The sequence below is a fragment of the Hyla sarda genome, chromosome 2 (assembly GCF_029499605.1).
Source record: "Hyla sarda isolate aHylSar1 chromosome 2, aHylSar1.hap1, whole genome shotgun sequence".
Classification (NCBI taxonomy): Eukaryota; Metazoa; Chordata; class Amphibia; order Anura; family Hylidae; genus Hyla; species Hyla sarda.
In genome coordinates this window covers 406724081-406745792 of record NC_079190.1, presented here as the reverse complement: position 1 = coordinate 406745792, position 21712 = coordinate 406724081, and the positions used below count along the sequence as shown (strand labels likewise).

Genomic DNA, 21712 nt, shown 5'->3' with positions numbered 1-21712 from the left:
GGCTACATTCTGTCCATTAAAATCAATGGATTTGGCACAAGGACAATATGCTATGCATCGGCATACTGTTTGGCTGGTTTTCTGACATACACCATACCACAAGTGAAGGGTAGTTTTCAGATGTAAATAGAGTCTTAGTCAACCTGTGGCAATCATAAAGGTCACCATAAATATTAGAGGAAAGTTGTCCAAACCTGGTTGACTTCGATAATATATATGGGGACCTCTTCACTTGCCACCAACAGATAAAGTTGGGGGAAGATACTCATGCTTGATTACAACTACCAAATCCTTCTTGTTTAATGAAGAAGATACACTTCTGCCAATGGAGCCTATGAGGTGCAGTCTATTAAAGTTTTCAGTGTAGAGGGATCCCACAAAGAAACCTATACCACTTACAATATTTGTATTTGACCCCGTATGTCACTGTTTGGTATAATTCAATTTGAATTAATTTATTTTCATTGTTTGGCAGATAACTAAAATTATTTTATCCCTGAAGATAAGTAATCACAAATTAATCTGGTCAATAAATACAGTTATGGTAATGTATTTTAAAATATAGAGTACTGGGTTTGCCCATTATCCAAAGGGCCTCTCTTACTCTAGGGAACCTGAGATTTATCAAAACCTGTGCAGAGGAAAAGTTGACCAGTTGCCCATAGCAACCAATCAGATTGCTTCTAATTTTTTCAAAAGGTCTCTGAAAAGTGAAAGTAGTGATCCGAGAGCATAACAAGAAAAATATTGATTTGAATGAGCTCTGTGCAATGCTTAAATGGGCACTCTCATTAAAACTAATTTTTGCTATTGCACTCCTTATGGTAAATAAAAAAATCTTTCTAATGTACTTAGTTTAAAAAATGAAGTTTTCTATGTTTTGTGTTTAAAAAAGCTGCCACTATTTGTCTCCCTACTTGTCCAGAGCACATTTTCCCACATCTTTTCAAGAGACTTTGGACTCCTGTTGGCCCGGCAAAAGTCTAAACACAGGAAATGCAGCCTAGAGTGCTGAGGGGTGTGTGTGCAGCCTTATCCAATCACAGCTCCTCTCACACTAAACTGCACACTGGCATGAGGGAGGAAGTTCTCCCCTGTATGACTTCAGATGATGTCCTGCCTGCTAGGTAACACCCCTTCCCAGTCTGTGAACCTGAATCAGAGACTGAGCAGAAAATACAGAGCAATATCATGGTAGAAAACTAAAAAAATTATAAAAAAAATAAAGACAGGGGGTGGTTTATCATGATGGGGGCTGTAAACCGGGAGGAATATAAAATGTATCACGTTAATGAGAGGTACTCTTTGAGCACTTGCTAAAAAATAATCATACTCACGTCTCCTAATCCCCCATAGAATCCAGTCAGATGTCATTCAGTCCCCACTCATCACCACTTCTTCTCAGACAAACTATCTCTGAAGAAAACAGGGGTGTCCTGCCTCAGTAAATGGTTGGCTAAGCTGGCAGTTCCTGTTAAGGCAGCTCATCTCGGAAGCAGAAGGTGGTGATGAGTAGGGACAGGATCACTTCTAGGGGTGGACTGAAGCCATGTGGGCTCACCAGAGAAAATTATTTAGAGAGTTCATCCTACCTTTAAAGGGGTACTCCGCCCCTAGACATCTTTTCCCCTATCCAAAGTATAGGGGATAAGATGTATGATCGCGGGGGTCTTGCCGATGGGGACCCCCGTGATATTGGCTGTGGCACCCCAGACATCCGGTGCACGGAGCGAACTTCGCTTTGTGCCGGATGACTGGCGAAGCGGGGCGGAGGCACATGACATCACAGCCATGCCCCCTCTATACAAGTCTATGGGAGGGGGCCTGGTGGCCATCATGCCCCCTCCCATAGACTTGCATATCACGAACAGGGTGGGGCCGCAACATCACAATCCTCCGGCGCTGTACCCGACACTCTAAACGAACGCAGGGTGAAGCAGGGAGATCGTGGGGGTCCCCAGCAGCAGGACCCCTGTGATCAGACATCCTATGCCCTATCCTTTGGATGGAGGATAAGATGTCTAGGGGCAGAGTACCCCTTCAAGTAATCATGACACACCCAGGGTTTAATAAGATATCTTGAAAGAGGTTTTAGGGTTAGATCAAAATTAGGTTACATATTGCTAGACATTGGGGCCTCTATATTAAGGATACATTATTGTGTCTCTGGTACTCTGGTAGGCCAGTCCGACACTGATCATGTCAGACAATGAGCTGAGTGAAATGAGGGGAGGTATGATTTATTTGTTACTTTTACACCTCTGCAGTCATAAATAAAAAATGTCATATCCCTAAACAACCCCAATCTGTACTGGATATGCACACTATAATACTCATACAATGTGCACATCCAAAACATGGGAGCTACAGCTATTACTAGTTCTGCACTATGTATGCAAACGATTTATCAATTAAATGGTGACTATATATTAGTACTGAACATTTTTTTTAAAGGAAATTAAAATATGAGATAAATGGGAAAATTTGGGTGATCTGGACAGAGCTTCTTACTCTAGCTTTACCACTCCAGATGCTCTGCTATGGCACCCAGCCTCCAGGGTGTGTCTATTCTATAAGAAAGAACAGATTAAAGCTGTCTGATTGATTGGGTGAACTACTGCCTGACAAGGTTGCAGAATAATACATTGTTTTATACTGTCAGCTGTTCTGCACATGTGGCTGGTACCATAGGCGACGTTCAAGATCATCATACAGAGTTTTATAGCCTTGAACTAATTTGACTTGTTCCTAGCAAAACACCAGCCCTGAGGTATTTTTGACTAACTTCATTTTGAGGGATATTTCATGTAAACATGACTTTTTCTAAGAACAATATATCTTTTATATAACATTTCAGAAATTCAAGAAATTACTTTTATTTCCCTTTCAGAGGTTTTTCTTATATTTCTGTATGGTACAGTATTATATATTGTATGGTACATTATATATATATATATATATATATATATATATATATATATATATATATAGTATCTGTTCTATTTAGCCTGATTCATTGTTAAAGACTCAAGAAAAAGATTGAAAACTTTTTTGAATGATAAAAAAAGAAAAAGACTTAAAGAAGCCCATGCAGTATTAACCCCTTAAGGACCAGGCCATTTTACACCTTAGGACCAGAGCGTTTTTTGCACATCTGACCACTGTCACTTTAAACATTAATAACTCTGGAATGCTTTTAGTTATCAATCTGATTCCGAGATTGTTTTTTCGTGACATATTCTATTTTAACATAGTGGTAAAATTTTGTGGTAACTTGCATCCTTTCTTGGTGAAAAATCCCAAAATTTGATGAAAAATTTGAAAATTTTGCATTTTTCTAACTTTGAAGCTCTCTGCTTGTAAGGAAAATGGATATTCAAAATATTTTTTTATTTTATTCACATTTCCAATATGTCTACTTTATGTTTGCATCATAAAATTGACGTGTTTTTACTTTTGGAAGACACCAGAGGGCTTCAAAGTTCAGCAGCAATTTTCCAATTTTTCACCAAATTTTGAACCTTGCTTTTTTTCAGAGACCAGTTCAGGTTTGAAGTGGATTTGAAGGGTCTTCCCATTAGAAATACCCCACAAATGACCCCATTATAAAAACTACACCCCCCAAAGTATTCAAAATGACTATCAGTAAGTGTTTTAACCCTTTAGGTGTTTCACAGGAATAGCAGCAAACTGAAGGAGAAAATTCACAATCTTTATTTTTTACACTCGCATGTTCTTGTAAACCCAATTTTTGAATTTTTACAAGGGGTAAAAGGAGAAAATGTATACTTATATTTGTAGCCCAATTTCTCTCGAGTAAGCACATACCTCATATGTCTATGTAAAGTGTTCGGCGGGCGCAGTAGAGGGCTCAGAAGCGAAGGAGCGACAAGGGGATTTTGGAGAGTACGTTTTTCAGAAATGGTTTTTGGGGGGCATGTTGCATTTAGGAAGCCCCTATGGTGCCAGAACAGCAAAAATAACCCACATGGCATACCATTTTGGAAACTAGACCCCTTGGGGAACGTAACAAGGAATAAAGTGAGCCTTAATACCCCACAGGTGTTTCACAACTTTTGCATATGTAAAAAAAATATTTTTTTTTCACTAAAATGTGTGTTTCCCCCCAAATTTCACATTTTTTCAAGGGTTAATAGCAGAAAATACCCCCCAAAATATGTAACCCCATCTCTTCTGAGTATGGAGGTACCCCATAAGTTGGCATGAAGTGCATTCCGGGCGAACTACAATGCTCCGAAGAGAAGGAGTGATATTTGACTTTTTGAGAGAAAATTTTGCTCGGGGGGCATGTCGCATTTAGGAAGCCCCTATGGTGCCAGAACAGCAAAAAAAAAACACATGGCATACCATTTTGGAAACTAGACCCCTTGAGGAACGTAACAAGGAATAAAGTGAGCCTTAATACCCCACAGGGGTTTCACGACTTTTGCATATGTAAAAAAATATATATATTTTTTTCACTAAAATGTGTGTTTCCCCCCAAATTTCACATTTTTGCAAGGGTTAATAGCAGAAAATACCCCCCAAAATTTGTAACCCCATCTCTTCTGAGTATGGAGGTACCCCATAAGTGGACCTGAAGTGCACTACGTGCGAACTACAATGCTCAGAAGAGGAGGCGCACCATTGAGCTTTTGGAAAGAGAATTCGTTTGGAATGGTAGTCAGGGGCCATGTGCATTTACAAAGCCCCCCGTGGTGCCAGAACAGTGGACCCCCCCACATGTGACCCCATTTTGGAAACTTCACCCCTCACAGAATTTAAAAAGTGGTGCAGTGAGCATTTACACCCCACTGGCGTTTGACAGATCTTTGGGACAGTGGGCTGTGCAAATGGAAAATTACATTTTTCATTTTCACGGATCACTGTTCCAAAAATCTGTCAGACACCTGTGGGGCGTAAATGCTCACTGTACCCCTTATTACATTACATGAGGGGTGTAGTTTCCAAAATGGGGTCACATATGGGGGGGTCCATTGTTCTGGTACCATGGGGGCTTTGTAAACACAAGTGGCCTTCAATTCCGGACATATTTTCTCTTCAAAATCCCAATGGCGCTACTTCTCTTCTGAGCATTGTAGTGCACCCATAGAGCACTTTACATTCACATATGGGGTATGCTCTTACTCAGAAGAAATTGGGTTACAAATTTTGGGGGGCTTTTTTTTATTTTCCCTTGTGAAAATGAAAAATTTAGGGTGACACCAGCATTTTAGTGAAATTTTTTTTTTTTTTTTCACTTTCCCATCCAACTTTAATGAAAATTTGTCAAACACCTGTGGGGTGTTCAGGCTCACTATACCCCTCCTTACGTTCCGTGAGGGGTGTCGTTTCCAAAATGGGGTCACATGTCTGTATTTATTGTTTTGCACTTATGTCAGAACCGCTGTAAAATCAGCCACCCCTGTGCAAATCACCAATTTAGGCCTCAAATGTACATGGTGCGCTCTCACTCCTGAGCCTTGTTGTGCGTCCGCAGAGCATTTTACGCCCACATATGGGGTATCTCCGTACTCAGGAGAAATTGCGTTACAAATTTTGGGGGTCTTTTTTTCCTTTTACCTCCCGTGAAAATAAAAAGTAAAGGACAACACCAGCATGTTAGTGTAAAAAAAATTTTTTTTTTACACTAACAGGCTGGTGTAGACCCCAACTTTTCTTTTTCATAAGGGGTAAAAGGAAAAAAAGCCCCCAAAATTAGTAACACAATTTCTCCCGAGTTTGGAGATACCCCATATGTGGCACTAAACTGTTTCCTTGAAATACGACAGGGCTCCGAAGTGAGAGAGCGCCATGCACATTTGAGGACTAAATTAGGGATTGCACAGGGGTGGACATAGGGGTATTCTACGCCAGTGATTCCCAAACAGGGTGCCTCCAGCTGTTGCTAAACTCCCAGCATGCCTGGACAGTCAGTGGCTGTCCGTAAATGCTGGGAGTTGTTGTTTTGCAACAGCTGGAGGCTCTGTTTTGGAAACACTGCCGTACAATACGTTTTTTATTTTTTATTAGGGGGACAGTGTAAGGGGGTGTATATGTAGTGTTTTACCCTTTATTAGGTGTTAGTGTAGTGTAGTGTTTTTAGGGTACATTCACACTGTTTACAGTGAATTTACCGCTAGGAGTTTGCGCTGCGGTGAAAAATTTGCCACAGCCCAAACTTGAAGCAGAAAACTTACTGTAAACCCGCCAGTGTGAATGTACCCTGTACGTTCACATGGGGGGGCAAACCTCCAGCTGTTTCAAAACTACAACTCCTAGCATGTACTGACAGACCGTGCATGCTGGGAGTTGTACTTTTGCAACAGCTGGAGGCACACTGGTTGGAAAACCTTCAGTTAGGTTCTGTTACCTAACTCAGTATTTTCCAACCAGTGTGCCTCCAGCTGTTGCAAAACTTCAACTCCCAGCATGTACTGATCGCCGAAAGGCATGCTGGGAGATGTAGTTATGCAACAGCTGGAGGGATCGCAACTACAACTCCCAGCATGCAGAGACAGCAGTTTGCTGTTTAGGCTTGCTGGGAGTTGCAGTTTTGCAACATCTGTAGAGCTATAGTTTAGAGACCACTGCATAGTGGTCTCCAAACTGTGGACCTCCAGATGTTGCAAAACTACAACTCCCAGCATGCCCAGACAGCAAACTGCTGTCTGGGCATGCTGGGAGTTGTAGTTTTGCAAGATCTGGAGGTGCACAGTATAGAGATCACTTTGCAGTGGTCTCAAACTGTAGACCTCCAGCTGTTGCAAAACTGCAACTCCCAGCAAGCCTAAATAGCTCTCTGGGCATGCTGGGAGTTGTAGTTTTGCAACATCTGGAGGGTTACAGTTTAGAGACCACTATAGTGGTCTCAGACTGTAGCCCTCCAGATGTTGCTAAGTAACTCACCGGCTTCCGTTGGATCCAGGGAGCTGCGTCGTGGTCCTCTTCTTCCGCCGATCGTCGCCCGCTGCCGCCGCTGATCGTCGCCGCTGCCGTCGCCGATGGGTAAGTGGATCTTCGGCGCCGGTCCCTGTCGGTTTCCCCGTCCTGCCCCGCCTATTGTGGGAGGGCAGGACGGGGAAACCGAAAGTAAACCCCTCCGCCCCCGATCTGCTATTGGTGGTCGCGTCTAGACCACCAATAGCAGAGATAGGAGGGGTGGCAACCCTGCCACCTCACTCCTATCGCTACAGGGGGATCGTGGGTGTCTAGGACACCCGCGATCCCCCTTCTATTCCGGGTCACCGGGTCACCATAGACCCGCATGACCCGGAATCGGCGCAAATCGCAAGTGTGAATTCACTTGCGATTTGCGCCGATCGCCGACATGGGGGGGTCTAATGACCCCCCTGGGCATTTGCGCGGGGTGCCTGCTGATAGATATCAGCAGTCACCCCGGCGCGATCCCCGCCCGGCGCGCGGCGGGGACCGAAATTCCCACGGGCGTACAGGTACGCCCTTGGTCCTTAAGTACCAGGGAGCAAAGGCGTACCTGTACGCCCTTGGTCCTTAAGGGGTTAAAGGGGTACTCCGGTGAAAACCTTTTTTCTTTTAAATCAACTGGTGGCAGAAAGTTAAACATATTTGTAAATTACTTCTATTAAAAAATCTTAATCCTTCCTGTACTTACTAGCTGCTGAATACTACAGAGGAAATTATTTTCTTTTTGGAATATTCTCTGATGACATCATGAGCACATTTCTCTTTGCTGACGTTATTATGATAATAATGCTCTATTTATTGTTGTCCTTAGTGGGATTTGAACCCAAGTCCCCAGCACTGCAAGGCAGCAGTGCTAACCACTGAGCCACCATGCTGCCCTTAGCATACATCTGCTATGCATGGTTGCTAAAATGGACAGAGATGTCAGCAGAGAGCACTGTGCTCGTGATGTCATCAGTGTTCCAAAAAGAAAGGAATTTCCTCAGTAGCATTCAGCAGCTAATAAGTACTGGAAGGATTAAGACTTTTTAATAGAAGTAATTTACAAATATGTTTAACTTTCTGCCACCAGTTGATTTTAAAGAAAAAAGGTTTTCACCGGAGTACCCCTTTAAGTCAGAGCCAAATAACAGTAATGATATATGGAAATTGATGTTTTTGTTCTGTCAATTTTTTTAAATATTAATCACACTTTGTTGTTATGAACACCTTTCAGACACAGCAGTTGTTGGTCATGGCATTTTCATTTTTTTATCCATGCCTTTTTCATCAATACAGCTGTACCAGGGCTTCTTTTATATTGTACAATGGTACCGCGATTACAGCAATGTTTCTTGTGTTTTGTTTGTTCAGAGTTAACCATGTAGTATGAATAACCTGTTAACAAATACTATAAAATCATACTGACCCACAGAATAAAGTTATATAAGATTTATAAAAAGTATATTGTTTGTTTTTTGTAAATTTGGATTGCATTGCCATATTCTGATTCCAGTAACTTTTTCCTATTTTTTTTTCTAAGTTTTTAGTCTATTTTGTGAGGAAGGTAAAGTTAGCAAAAACCAGCAAACATGGCTTAATTTTTTAATGCTGTTTACCATGTAGGATAAATGGCATGTTATGTTTTATTGTTTAAAAAATGGTGTTACTAGTTATATTCATTTAAAAAGAAAAAGAAATTATATAACTGTATTGTGACAGTCTTTCTAGTACACCATGAGGGGGCTGATCGGGCGACAGAGTAGCCCCCAATCTAACTACTTTATCTAGGTGGTTAAAACTTTTTTTTTCTTTTAAATCAACTGGTACCAGAAAGATTTGTAAATTAAATTAAATTAAAAGCGGAGTGGCTCCTGTTGTAAATAAACCAATATAGACCTGGACAACCCAATAGTGACACCGATACACACGGTGCCCAAAAATATTGTAAAGAATTGGGGCTCAAAGGTCAAACATAGTGGATCCAAATGGTAGGTATGAATAACAGTGATTTATTAAAAATCTAATAAAATATACAAGATAGTGTAATAAACAGTGGTACCAGTGATTCACAGGGCCCTTGTGATATCATGATATTCACTAATAGAATAGTAAAGATGAAATAATTAATATATATATGTGACCATCACAGTTAAAGCGATAGAAAATATAGAAAAAATGTAAATATAAATCAGTCCACCAGGGTAGTATTAACTAAAAAGTCCATAACAATATAGCAGCAGTAGTAGGTAAAAATTGATGTTAGTGGATATACAGCTGCAGTAACCCGTAGCAACAGTCTTTTTTAGTTCTTTATCTGCAATTGCATTTAAAGCCTGATACTCAATAGGTCATACAGTGTAGGATAAAGATGAATTGCCGGCATAGATTGAGTCAATGAGTGATTACACTGTTTCAATTGAACTGAACAGTAGCGCTTAGATGATAAGAAATTGATACTTTGTAATCTCACCGCTCCTGGGCTGCTGCAATGTGTAAAGCAGAGGATCACTTTCAGATGTCCGCGATCTCTCAGATAGACTCTCCGTGCGTCGGAAAACACTGCCGGAGACTCGGCCTTCTACTAAGGGGCAGTGTTGGTCAGCGGTGGTCTGGTAGTACCGGTCCGGCAGCGCTTCTATTGGTGGTTAACTGCGGCGTCCTCGTGGCAACGAGGCACACGTATCAAAAGCCGGGTGGCTGATAAAAGTCCCTCCTTCAGGCAGCGGGGTAAGTAGCCAGCAAGGATAATAATGATGGTGGTCACAATGTCTTTTTAATAATGCTGGACGCGTTTCAAAACTGTCTCAGTTTTTTCTTCAGCAGCAATTAGACGTATATGAAACATTTGTAAATTAGTGGTAGATACAGAAAAAATCTGGAGCACTCACCCGATTGCTTATGGGTACTTTATTGATACATATCCATAAGAATAAAATCTTTATAAGTACATACAGGGGAGCGGAGGCATTGGCCTGCATCGGGCGATGGAGTCCGTTTCACGCACAGAGGCGTGTCATCAGGCCCATCAGTGACGTCAGTCCGCAGGTATTCCGGCTTTAAATACATGAGCAGGTACGTACACAACAAACAATGAGGACAGATACAAAAAAACACACAAACAGCACAAAAGCACACATATTAAAAACAATACACTCAGTGTGAAACTGAAGAGATGAAAGTATTATTTATACATTTAGAGAAAGATATTTAGCTCATTCCGCTCATTGAGTCCTAATGGACCCATCGCATCAGTGTGTATAATCCACCATGCTTCTCTTTGCATTAATTTCAAGTGCCGATCTCCTCCATCTTTCATCGGCGTCACCCTTTCTTTACCAGCAAACTTAATATTCCTAATGTTGCTGCTGTGGACATCTACTATGTGTTTAATGAATTTAGTAGCTCCTTTCGTGGTTTTGATAGACCTGATGTGCTCTCTGATTCGTTCAAAAAGTCTCCTCTTTGTCTTGCCTATGTAAAAAAGCACACACGGGCAAACCAAACAGTAGACAACAGAATCAGTTTTACAGGTAATCAATTCATTCACTGAGATGGAAATCTTACCCAATTTAAAGTGCTTCATGGCCAAATTATGAGAACAAAAAGAACAATTACTACATTTATAGTTTCCTATAGGTGTCTTTGTCTGTAACCAGATTTTAGTGGAATATTCATTTTTCTTTTCTAGCCTCTTCTTTTCTAGTTTTTTGATCTGGCTGCCTACAGTACCGTTTCTTCTAAACGTGATAACTGGCTTATGTAGGGCTATATCTTTAACATCTGTGTTATATTTTCAACATATTCCAGAATTTCCATATTGCGTCCTTCACTATTGTATTCATAGAGGAATTCTGGAAAGAAAAAAATAATCTTTTCACATCCTTCTTTTTCTTATTTTTATGTTTGGCTCTATTCACACTTTCACTTATACTAAAGGCTTCATTGATTGTTTTTGCCGGGTAACCCCGTTCTAAAAAAAACGCTGTTTCAAATCAGCCTGCTGGAGGAACCATTCATGATTGTTATTGATTCTTTTTTACCTGATAAACTGACTATAGGGAATGCTAGTTTTTACATCATGCGGATGGGAGCTGTTAAAATGGAGATGGGCATTTTTAGATATGTTTTTTCTAAATCCTGTTGTGATTAATTGATTTTGTAAAACTATAATTTCTACATCCAGGAACTCTAATCTGTTTCCTCCGAATTGGTATGTGAAGGTCATGTAAAATTTTCCAAATCTTTTTCAGAACCCCCCCCCCCCCAAACTATAAAAATGTCATCAATGAATCTTATTTTTAGGATTCATTGATGACATTTTTATAGTTTGGGGGGGGGGGGGGGGGTTCTGAAAAATAATTTAATTAATGGGGCATAACTATTACTGGTGGAAAAAATAAAATCCTGCTCCAGTACAGACAAAAACAGGTTTACATAGGTGCAAGAGATGGGCGTGCCCATAGCAGTGCCCTATTGTGTCTATACCATTGGTCATTAAATCTAAATGCATTGTTCTCCAAAATAAATCTAAGACTGTCACTTCCTGAGATTCTTCTGCACTCCACAGATATTTGCGGATTGCCTCTATACTCGAATCGTGAGGGAAAATGGGCATAGAGGCTCTCCACGTCTATGGATGCCAATTGAAATCCTTCTTGCCAACAAAATCCATTAAGAATATTAATAAGTGTCCCAGTATCCTTCAAAAAAGAGGACATTACAGTTAATTACGGGGAAAGCAACCAATCTAAATAACTGGAAAGGGCTTCAGTCACTGAGCCAGTCCCAGCCACTATAGGGCGGCCCGGGGACTGGCTCAATGACTTATGGACCTTGGGCAATATGTACCAGTATGGGTATTGTGGATGATCAATGAAAAGTTTCACAGCTGTGGATTCTGATATGACACCTCGATCTATGTAAATTCTGAAATGAGAGCATAATTTATTTTGTATTTTGAGTGTGGGATTAGCAGTTAAGGGTTCATATACAATGATATTACCCAGTTAATCACCACCACACCAACTTTATCGGCTTTCAATATCTTAATCTCTGGATGGTTAGCTAACCATGTGAGAGCTTTTTTCTCTGCCACAGAGATATTGGGGTGTGCTTGTGGATAAACAAGGGCTTTTGTTTCTTGGAGAACTGATTGATAAAAAAAGATCAATAACGCTCCATATATGGATGGGGGGGGGGGGGACAGAATTTGGATTTCTTGCCACCCATAAATGGTTCCCTAATACACTCATCTTAATTAATATTCTGCTCTACATCAGAAAATTCATTTGCCAATAATGTTGTAATCTCCAATTCATACTCAGAAAACTCCTTAGCTGCAGGGTTTATAACCCTCCCTGTGGAGACCGGTTGCTGTGTTATTTTTAATATGGCTGTGGAAAAAAAGTTTAATTTTATGAACTGCTTTAAACAGATATATCTCAAAAGTCTCTCCACCAAAAGATTCAGTGATTCCGTAATTCAGTCCCTTATTTAAGATGGCCATGCAGGAATCTGAAAGTTCCACATCGGTAAGGGTAATAACTAATGTAGTGAGTTCTGGTCGTTCCAGGTGAATTTTTTCCCCTTCTTTGCTCTCTTCCTTTTTTTCATTTTGCCTTCTCCCTCCTCTCCTAAGGGGTTTTCTGAGTATGAATTGGAGATTACAGCATTATTGGCAAATTAATTTCTGATGTTGAGCAGAATATTAAACAAGATGAGTGTATTAGGGAACCATTTATGGGTGGCAAGAAAACCAAATTCTGTCCCCCTCCCATCCCTATAGGGAGCACTATTGATCTTTTTTTTATCCATCAGTTCTCCAAAAAACAAAAGCCCTTGTTTATACACAAGCACACCCCAATATCTCTGCTGCAGAGAGAAAAGCTCTCACATGGTTAGCTAACCATCCAGAGATTAAGGTATCAAAAGCCGATAGAGGTGGTGCGGTAGTGATTTGAAATCGTAGAGATCACGATGCCGAAGTTCCAAACTAACTGGGCAAAATCATTATATATGAACCCTTAACTGCTAATTCCACACTCAAAATACAAAATAAATTACGCTCTCTTTTGTGAACATAGATCGAGGTGTCATATCAGAATCCACAGCTGTGAAACTTTTCATTGATCATCCACAATACCCATACTGGTAAATATTGCCCAAAGTCCATAAGTCACTGAGCCAGCCCCCGGGCCGCCCTATAGTGGCTGGGACTGGCTCAGTGACTGAAGCCCTCTGCAGTTATTTAGATTGGTTGCTATGGACACGCCCATCTCTTGTATCTATGCAAATCTGTTTTTGTCTGTACTGGAGCAGGATACATTTTTTCCACCAGTAATACTTGTCCCCCATTTATTAAACTATTTTTAAGATTCATTGATGACATTTTTACAGTTTGGGGGGGGTTCTGAAAAAGATTTGGAAAATGTTGTTTACTTTTTAAATTCCTAAAATAAATCTAACATGACCTTCACATACCAATTCGGAGGAGACAGATTAGAGTTTCTGGATGTAGGAATTATAGTTTTACAAAATCAATAAATCACAACAGGATTTAGAAAAAAACATGTCTAAAAATGCCCTTCTCCATTTTAACAGCTCCCATCCGCATGATGTAAAAACTAGCATTCCCTACAGTCAGTTTATCAGGTTAAAAAGAATCAATAACAATAAGAATCAAGGCTGATGATTTGAAACAGCGTTTTTTAGAACGGGGTTACCCGGCAAAAACAATCAATGAAGCCTTTAGTAGAAGTAAAAGTGTGAGAGCCAAACATAAAAAATAAGAAAAAGAAGGATGCGAAAAGATTATTTTTTTCTTTCCAGAATTCCTCTATGAATACAATAGTGAAGGACGCAATATGGAAATTCTGGTATATGTTGGAAAAAGACCCAGATGTTAAAGATATAGCCCTACGTAAGCCAGTTATCACGTTTAGAAGAAACGGTACTGTAGGCAGCCAGATCAAAAAACTTGAAAAGAAGAGGCTAAAAAAGAAAAATGAATATTCCACTAAAAACTGGTTACAGACAAAGACACCTATAGGAAACTATAAATGTAATCATTGTTCTTTTCGTTCTCCTAATTTGACAATGAAGCACTTTAAATTGGGTAAGATTTCCATCTCAGTGAATGAATTGATTACCTGTAAAACTGATTTTGTTATCTACTGTTTGGTTTGCCCGTGTGTGCTTTTTTTTACATAGGCAAGACAAAGAGGAGACTTTTTGAACAAATCAGAGAGCACATCAGGTCTATCAAAACCATGACAGGAGCTACTAAATTCATTAAACACATAGTAGATGTCCACAGCAGCAACATTAGGAATATTAAGTTTGCTGGTATAGGAAGGGTGCCGCCGATGAAAGATGGAGGAGATCGGCACTTGAAATTAATGCAAAGAGGAGAAGCATGGTGGATTATACACACTGATGCGACGGGTCCATTAGGAATCAGCGGAATTAGCTAAATGTCTTTCTCTAACTGTATAAATAATACTTTCATCTCTTCAGTTTCACACTGGGTGTTTTGTTTTTAATGTGTGTGCTTTTGTGCTGTTTGTGTGTTTTTTGTATCTGTCCTCATTGTTTGTTGTGTACGTACCTGCTCATGTATTTAAAGCTGGAATACCTGCGGACTGACGTCACCGATGGGCCTGATGACATGCCTCTGTGTGTGAAACGGACTCCGTAGCCCGGTTGACGCCAATGCCTCCGCTCCCCTGTATGTACTTTTAAAGATTTTTTTCTTATGGATATGCATCAATAAAGTACCCACAAGCAAGAATCGGGTGAGTGCTCCGGATTTTCTTTGTATCTATCACTTTATGCAAGAAGTTCTTCATTCCATCTGTGAAGCACCATGCTGTCCTATGTACCGCTGAATCGCATAACTCACCTGCCAGTGATTGATAGATCACTTCCCAACCAGTGCCAGGTAGCTGTTTTCTCATTAGATTTGTAAATTACTTCTATTAAAAATCTTAATCCTTCCATTACTTATTAGCTGCTGAATACTACAGAGGAAATTATTTTCTTTTTGGAACATAAAGCTCTCTGCTGACATCACAAGCACAGTACTCTCTACTGACATCTCTGTCCATTTTAAGAACTGTGCAGAGTAGGAGAAAATCCCCATAAAAAAAAGTTTGCCACCGGAGTACTTGAGTCTTGAGCTTGTTTCATGCTGCCAGCCCCCACATCTTGATGTACATGTTCCTTAGATATCAGGAAGTTGACATGTTTAGAAGCTGGCATCATTTCATGAGAGTGAATGCAAGATCTATATATGACCCCTTTCATATTGGTGCTTAGTTTTTATGGCCCTTGACAAATTAGTTATCCAAAGGATAGGGGATAAGATGTCTGATCGCGGGAGGGTCCGGCCGCTGGGACTCTGCAATATCCGGCCCAGCACTCATCCATGGAGTAAACTTCACTCCAGTGATAAGTTGTGTTTTACCAGACAACCCCTTTACGGGGGTACTCCACTGGAATACATTTTTTTTAGCTCAACTGGTGCCGGAAAGTTAAACAGATTTGTAAATTACTTATATTTTAAAAATCTTAATCCTTCCAGTACTTATCAGCTGCTGTATGCTCTACAGGAAGTTATTTTTGAATTTCCTTTCTGTTTGACCACAATGCTTTCTGATGACACCTCTGTCCATTTTAGGAACTGTCCAGAGTAGGAGCAAATCCCAAGAGCAAACTTATCCTGCTCTGGACAGTTCCTGACATGGGCAGAGGTGTCAGCAGAGAGCACTGTGGTCAGACAGAAAAGAAATTCAAAAATAAAAGAACTTCCTCTGGAGCATACAGTGGCTGATAAGTACCGGATTAAGATTTTTAAATAGAAGTAATTTACAAATCTGTTTAACTTTCTGGCACCATTTGATTAAAAAAAAAATAATAATTCCAGCGGAGTACCCTTTTAAGTGGATTCAGTGTCAAGTACAATCAGTTGCTTGTTACAGCAGAACAGAGCAGATATGACATATGTTTTACGTTGTTTAGCCATCCTTCGTGTTTTGTAACCGGGGCACGAGACATCCTGTTTGTACTTCAACAAACCTTGCAACATGAATGTCACACACGCAGCTGCCTTAAGTTCCCAATTACTTTCTACATTGAGATAGGTCACGTGCTCTTGAAACATCTGACTTCAATTACTGATGTGTGAAAAACATTCGGACTAAATTTTACAGGTGTTTGTAACAGAAATATACAGTTTTGGCCATAAATGTTGGCACCCCACTCACAGAAGAGGATTGCAGTAACACATGTTTTGCTATACACATGTTTATTCCCTTTGTGTGTATTGGAACTAAACCAAGAAAGGGAGGAAAAAAAGCAAATTGGACATAATGTCACACCAAACTCCAAAAATGGTCTGGAAAAAATTATTGGCACCCTTTCAAAATTGTGGAAAAATAAGATTGTTTCAAGCATGTGATGCTCCTTTAAACTGGGACCCACATCTGTTACTGGGGCAAGTAACAGGTGTGGGCAATAAAAAAAATCACACCTGAAAGCAGAAGAAGAGAAGTTCACTTATTCTTTGCATTGTGTGTCTGTGTGTGCCACACTAAACACGGACAAAAGAAAGAGAAGAGAACTGTCTGAGGACTTGAGAACCAAAATTGTGGAAACATTTTAGCAATCTCAAGATTACAAGTCCATCTCCAGAGATCTAGATTTGCCTTTGTGCCACAGTGCGCAACATTATCAAGAAGTTTGCAACCCATGGCTCAGGGAGCATCAGTGTCAGTGCGAACTATCCATCAACATTTAAATGCAATGAAACGCTATGGCAGCAGACCCAGGAGGACCCCACTGCTGACACAGACACATAAAAAAGCAAGACTACATTTTACAAAAATGAACTTGAGTAAGCCAAAATCCTTCTTTGAAAACGTCTTGTGGACAGATGAGACCAAGATAGAGCTTTTTTTGTAAAGCACATCATTCTACTGTTTACCGAAAACAGTATGAAAAGAACACAGTACCTACAGTGAAATATGGTGAAGGTTGAATGATGTTTTGGGGTTGTTTTGCTGCTTCTGGCTCTGGGTGCCTTGAATGTGTGCAAGTCATCATGAAATCTGAGGATTACCAATGGATCTTGGGTCGCACTGTACAGCCCAGTGTCACAAAGCTGGGTATGCGTCCGAGATCTTCCAGCAGGACAAACATATGTCAAAAAGCACCCAAAAATGGATGGCAACAAAGTGCTGGAGAGTTCTGAAGTGGCCAGGAATGAGTCCACATCTAAATCTCATTGAACATCTGTGGAAAGATCTTAAAATTGCTGGTGGGAAAAGGCGCCCTTCCAAAAAGGGAGACCTGGAGCAGTTTGCAAAGGAAGAGTGGTCTCACATTCCGTCTGAGAGGTGTAAGAAGCTTATTGTTGGTTATAGGAAGCTACTGATTTCAGTTATTTTTTCCAAAAGGTGTGCAACCAAATATTAAGTGCCAATAATTTTGTCCAGCCCATTTTTGGAGTTTAATGTGACATTATGTCCAATTAGCTTTTGTTCCTCCCTTTTTTGGTTTAGTTCCAATACACACAAAGGCAATAAACATGTGTATAGCAAAACATGTGTTACCACATTCTTTTCTGTGAGAAATATTTCATTTTCTGTACAAATTTCAGGGGTGCCAACATTTACGGTCATGATTGTACATTCCCCTGTTGAACAAACAGACCACTGCAAGAAGAGAAGCAAAAGAACAATGTTAAAGTAAAGGTAATTGCATAATTATAAAGTATGACTATTTTCTTGATAATGAATAATACAATTTTATGTTTTACTGTTGCATGTGTAAAAAGTATTTAATAATTTCTGCTATGTACTTTACATTTGATGTCCTAGTTCAAAAATTCTATCAACAACCAGGAACTAACAGATAATGTCTGCCATTGTTCAAAGCCATTCACGACATATACAGGGAAAGCGGTAGTTTGGGTGGGCATAACGGACCCCCGTTGTGCAATTGCAAGCACAGATGGCTGCTGAAAGTCTTCTCACCTCCCTTCAGTGCCAGGATGGCCAAGCTTCTTATGCAGACTGGACATCCAGGCTGTACAAGAAGATCGCAGATAGTACTAATCAGTACTATGTTAAAACATAGTACAGAAGAGTACATAGAAAACTACTGACTGCAATTCATAGTCCCCTATGGGGACTTAAAAAGTGTCAAATAAGTGTTAAAAAGCCACTATACAAGGTAGTTATACCGGCACCGCTATACTCTGTACTCCTACCTGCAATCAGACTCTCAGCTGCGGTGCACCTGGACAGTCCGATGCAAGATACAAGGCAGTGCTCACGTAAACCGAGGGGTCCACAATAGCATGTATGTAGGGAAGAAAGACGGAGCACATACAATGGACTTCAATGCAGTAGTCTCTTTATTTCTTCAGACCAGGAAAACGGTAAAAGGGGGGTAGACGGGTGCTTCGAGGGAACTCCGGGCTAAGTATTAAAAAGGTTTTTAAAAATATATACATGGAGTCTAAACAGACACGTATTAATAGCAGCAGTTTTCAGTGAATACAGTCAGTGGCTGTCCATGTGACCTCTAAAAATATTCAAAATAGCTGACAGGCCACCATCTGTGGTTGTCAGATTTTTTTTATGCAAAAGGAAGTTTATTTCTACCACAAAACCAGAAGTAGGTGAAGGGATGCTGGCATTTGTATTCATACACTGAAATAGTATACAGCATTGTTTTGATCATTTTCTGAAAGTTCCTGTAGGCTGGCAATGGTTTTATTTTTATATTTTGGCAATTTATTTTTATTTTTTGGCAACCTATGTCTAGCTGGCCTTACCACTGCATGCAAATGCATGGAGGTGTATTGGATTAATGAACCCTCCATCCATAGGTCCATTCTGATCATTTGCTAAAAACAAAATCTAGCACCTAATATTAGGATATACAACTATCTTTAGTGTATCTTCAGCTTTACTGTGGTTTATATTAAAATATATCAAGCAGACCTTGTTATTCATGATTGTATTTAAACGTCACAAAAGAAAATCCATCAAGCATTTGAGACGTTCACATATCAGGTCTTGGCCGGCCCTTGATCACACTTGATCATTCTAAGATCTACACAAATAATCTAGGACAATATATTGAATGCCAATGTAGTAAAGAAGAACAGAAAAGAGGAGCTATATAAGCTGTTATCCTTGTATGCAATGCAGATGTGTCAGTAGGTGTAGATATACGCTCATGATGTTTTCACGTATTATACAGGATTTTACAATAAATTGAGTTAGCACTAGAAATGCTTTTCTCATGACCTCTGCTAAACGCAGTATTTTACCAAAGACCCTCGTATCCTTCAGGCTGGTGCAGGCGGTATCCGACAGAGCATATACTACAGGCTGTTTAGCATAGCTGCACTGTCCTGTACTAATGCTTGTACACAGCTACTGTGTAAGAACAGTCGATAGGAACAACAATTAACTTTGGGGTGGGACCTGTATGTCAGCTATTCATCTATTTGCACACAAAAGGGGATAGAATAGAGCAGGGACGTTGCTAGGTTTCCAAAAGACCCAGGGCTAGAGCCCATAACCCTGCCATGCCCCCTAACCACACCCTCAAACATGCCCATAATCACACCCTCAGGCACACCTTAACCACATTCTCAGACACATCCCTAAGAGAATGCATGAAGCATTATCAGGGACATTACTCCTCCATTCTGGTGATCAGTGGGTATCATGGGTCAGTACGATGTCTGGAGGTGGGGGGGGGGCATGGTGGGTAGGTTGCTGTGTCAGTGGTGGCCTGGCCAGGAAATGTGCAGCACAGATGAGAGGGAGCAGGTCTGTGGAGCGCTTCTTCTGTTTGCACTCCAAAGTCTGTCTGCGGCAAAGAGATGCTGTTCTCCCACTCCCCGGAGGGTGGGAGAACAGCGCGGCTGACAGGAACCAGGAGCATCACGTCCCTTCCCAGAAGCCACCACTGTCTTAAAGCGGTGGCAATTAAAAAACAGCGGCAGCCTGAAACCCGGGGCTATGGGATTGAGACTCGGGGCTACAGCCTCATTACCCCCCCCCCCCCCTGGCAGACCCCTGAAATAGAGTAATTAAATTAATAAAATAATAAAGCTTCAAATTACCTTTATTAAAATTACAGTAACACTTTAACACCGTTTTTGCACTTTCGTTTTTTCCTCCTCACCTTCTAAAAATTATAATGCTTTCAATTTTCCACCTATAGACCCATATGAGGGCTTGTTTTATGCACTACCAATTTTACTTTGTAATGATATCAATCATTTTACCAAAAAATCTAAACAAAACCAAAAGCGAAACATAAAAAAGAATATTTGTGGGACAAAAACATTTTATTGACTTTATTTATAATAACTCCATGCACCAAAATTTGTATGTTTAACCCCTTAATGACAATGGACGTAAATGTACGTCATGGTGTCGTGGCACTTAACGCACCATGACGTACATTTACGCGCTGCCATGAGCCATAACCGCGAGCACCAGAGCGGTGGTCGCGTCATGCGCGGCAGGTCCCGGCTGCTATCAGCAGCCAGGGACCCACCGGTAATGGCGGACATCCACGATCATGCGGATGTTCACCATTAACCCCACAGATGCTGTGATCAATACAGATAACGGCATCTGCAGCAGTGTGGTACTTTGAATGGATGATCGGATCGCTCCCAGTGCTGCAGTGGGGATCCGATCTTCCAGCATGGCAGCCGGAGGTCCCCTCGCCTGGCTCTGGCTGTCTCCCGGGGTCTTCTGCTCTGGTCTGAGATCGAGCAGACCAGAGCAGAAGATCACCGATAACACTGATCAGTGCTATGTCCTATGCAGAGCACTGAACAGTATTAGCAATCAACTGATTGTTATAAATAGTCCCCTATGTGGACTATTACAGTGTAAAAAAAAAAATTTAAAATAAAAAAGTTAAAAAATGTGAAAAATCCCTTCCCCCAACAAAAAAGTAAAATGTCCGTTTTTCCCATTTCCCCCCCAAAAAAGCGTAAAAAAAATTATACACATATTTGGTATCGCCGCATGCTTTAAAGTCTGAAAAATTAAAATATATTGTTAATTATCCCGTACGTGAATGGCGTAAACGTAAAAAAAAAAAAAAAATAATAAAAAAAAGGCCAAAATTGCTGCTTTTTTGTCAGATTTTATTCCCAAATTTTTTTTTTTTTAAATTTATAAAAAGTAAAAACTAAGCAAATGTGGTACTGATAAAAACTACAGATCATGGCGCAAAAAATGAGCCCTATATACAGAAAAATACACCCCATATACAGAAAAATGAGAAAGTTATAGGTGGTCAAAATAGGGCAATTTCAAACATACTAATTTTGTTAAAATGGTTGAGATTTTTTTTAAGCGGTACAATTATAGAAAAGCATATAACATGGGTATCATTTTAATCGTAGTGACCCACAGAATAAAGAAAACATGTCATTTTGCGGGGATACCACATATGTTTACGTTTATTTTTATTTTCCATATATATATATATATATATATATATATATATATATATATTTTTTTTTTTTTTTTTTTATGGGAAAATGGGGGTGATTCAAAATTGCTGTGTTCTATAGTTTTTATTGGTACCATTTTTGTTTTGATTGGACTTTTTGATCGCTTTTTATGCATTTTTTGTATATACTTGCTATACATTTTTTTTAGAGGTATACAAAATGACCAAAAATATGCAATTTTGGACTTTGGAATTTTTTTCAGTATACGCCATTGACTGTGCGGTT

The 21712-nt window shown here is 40.1% G+C and overlaps 1 protein-coding gene across 2 annotated transcripts in view; it reads left to right on the top strand.

The window, feature by feature from the left end:
- The window catches only part of P2RY8 (P2Y receptor family member 8), a 105150-nt gene that overhangs the window by 47000 nt on the left and 36438 nt on the right, over positions 1 to 21712 (top strand). The window lies entirely within an intron of this gene.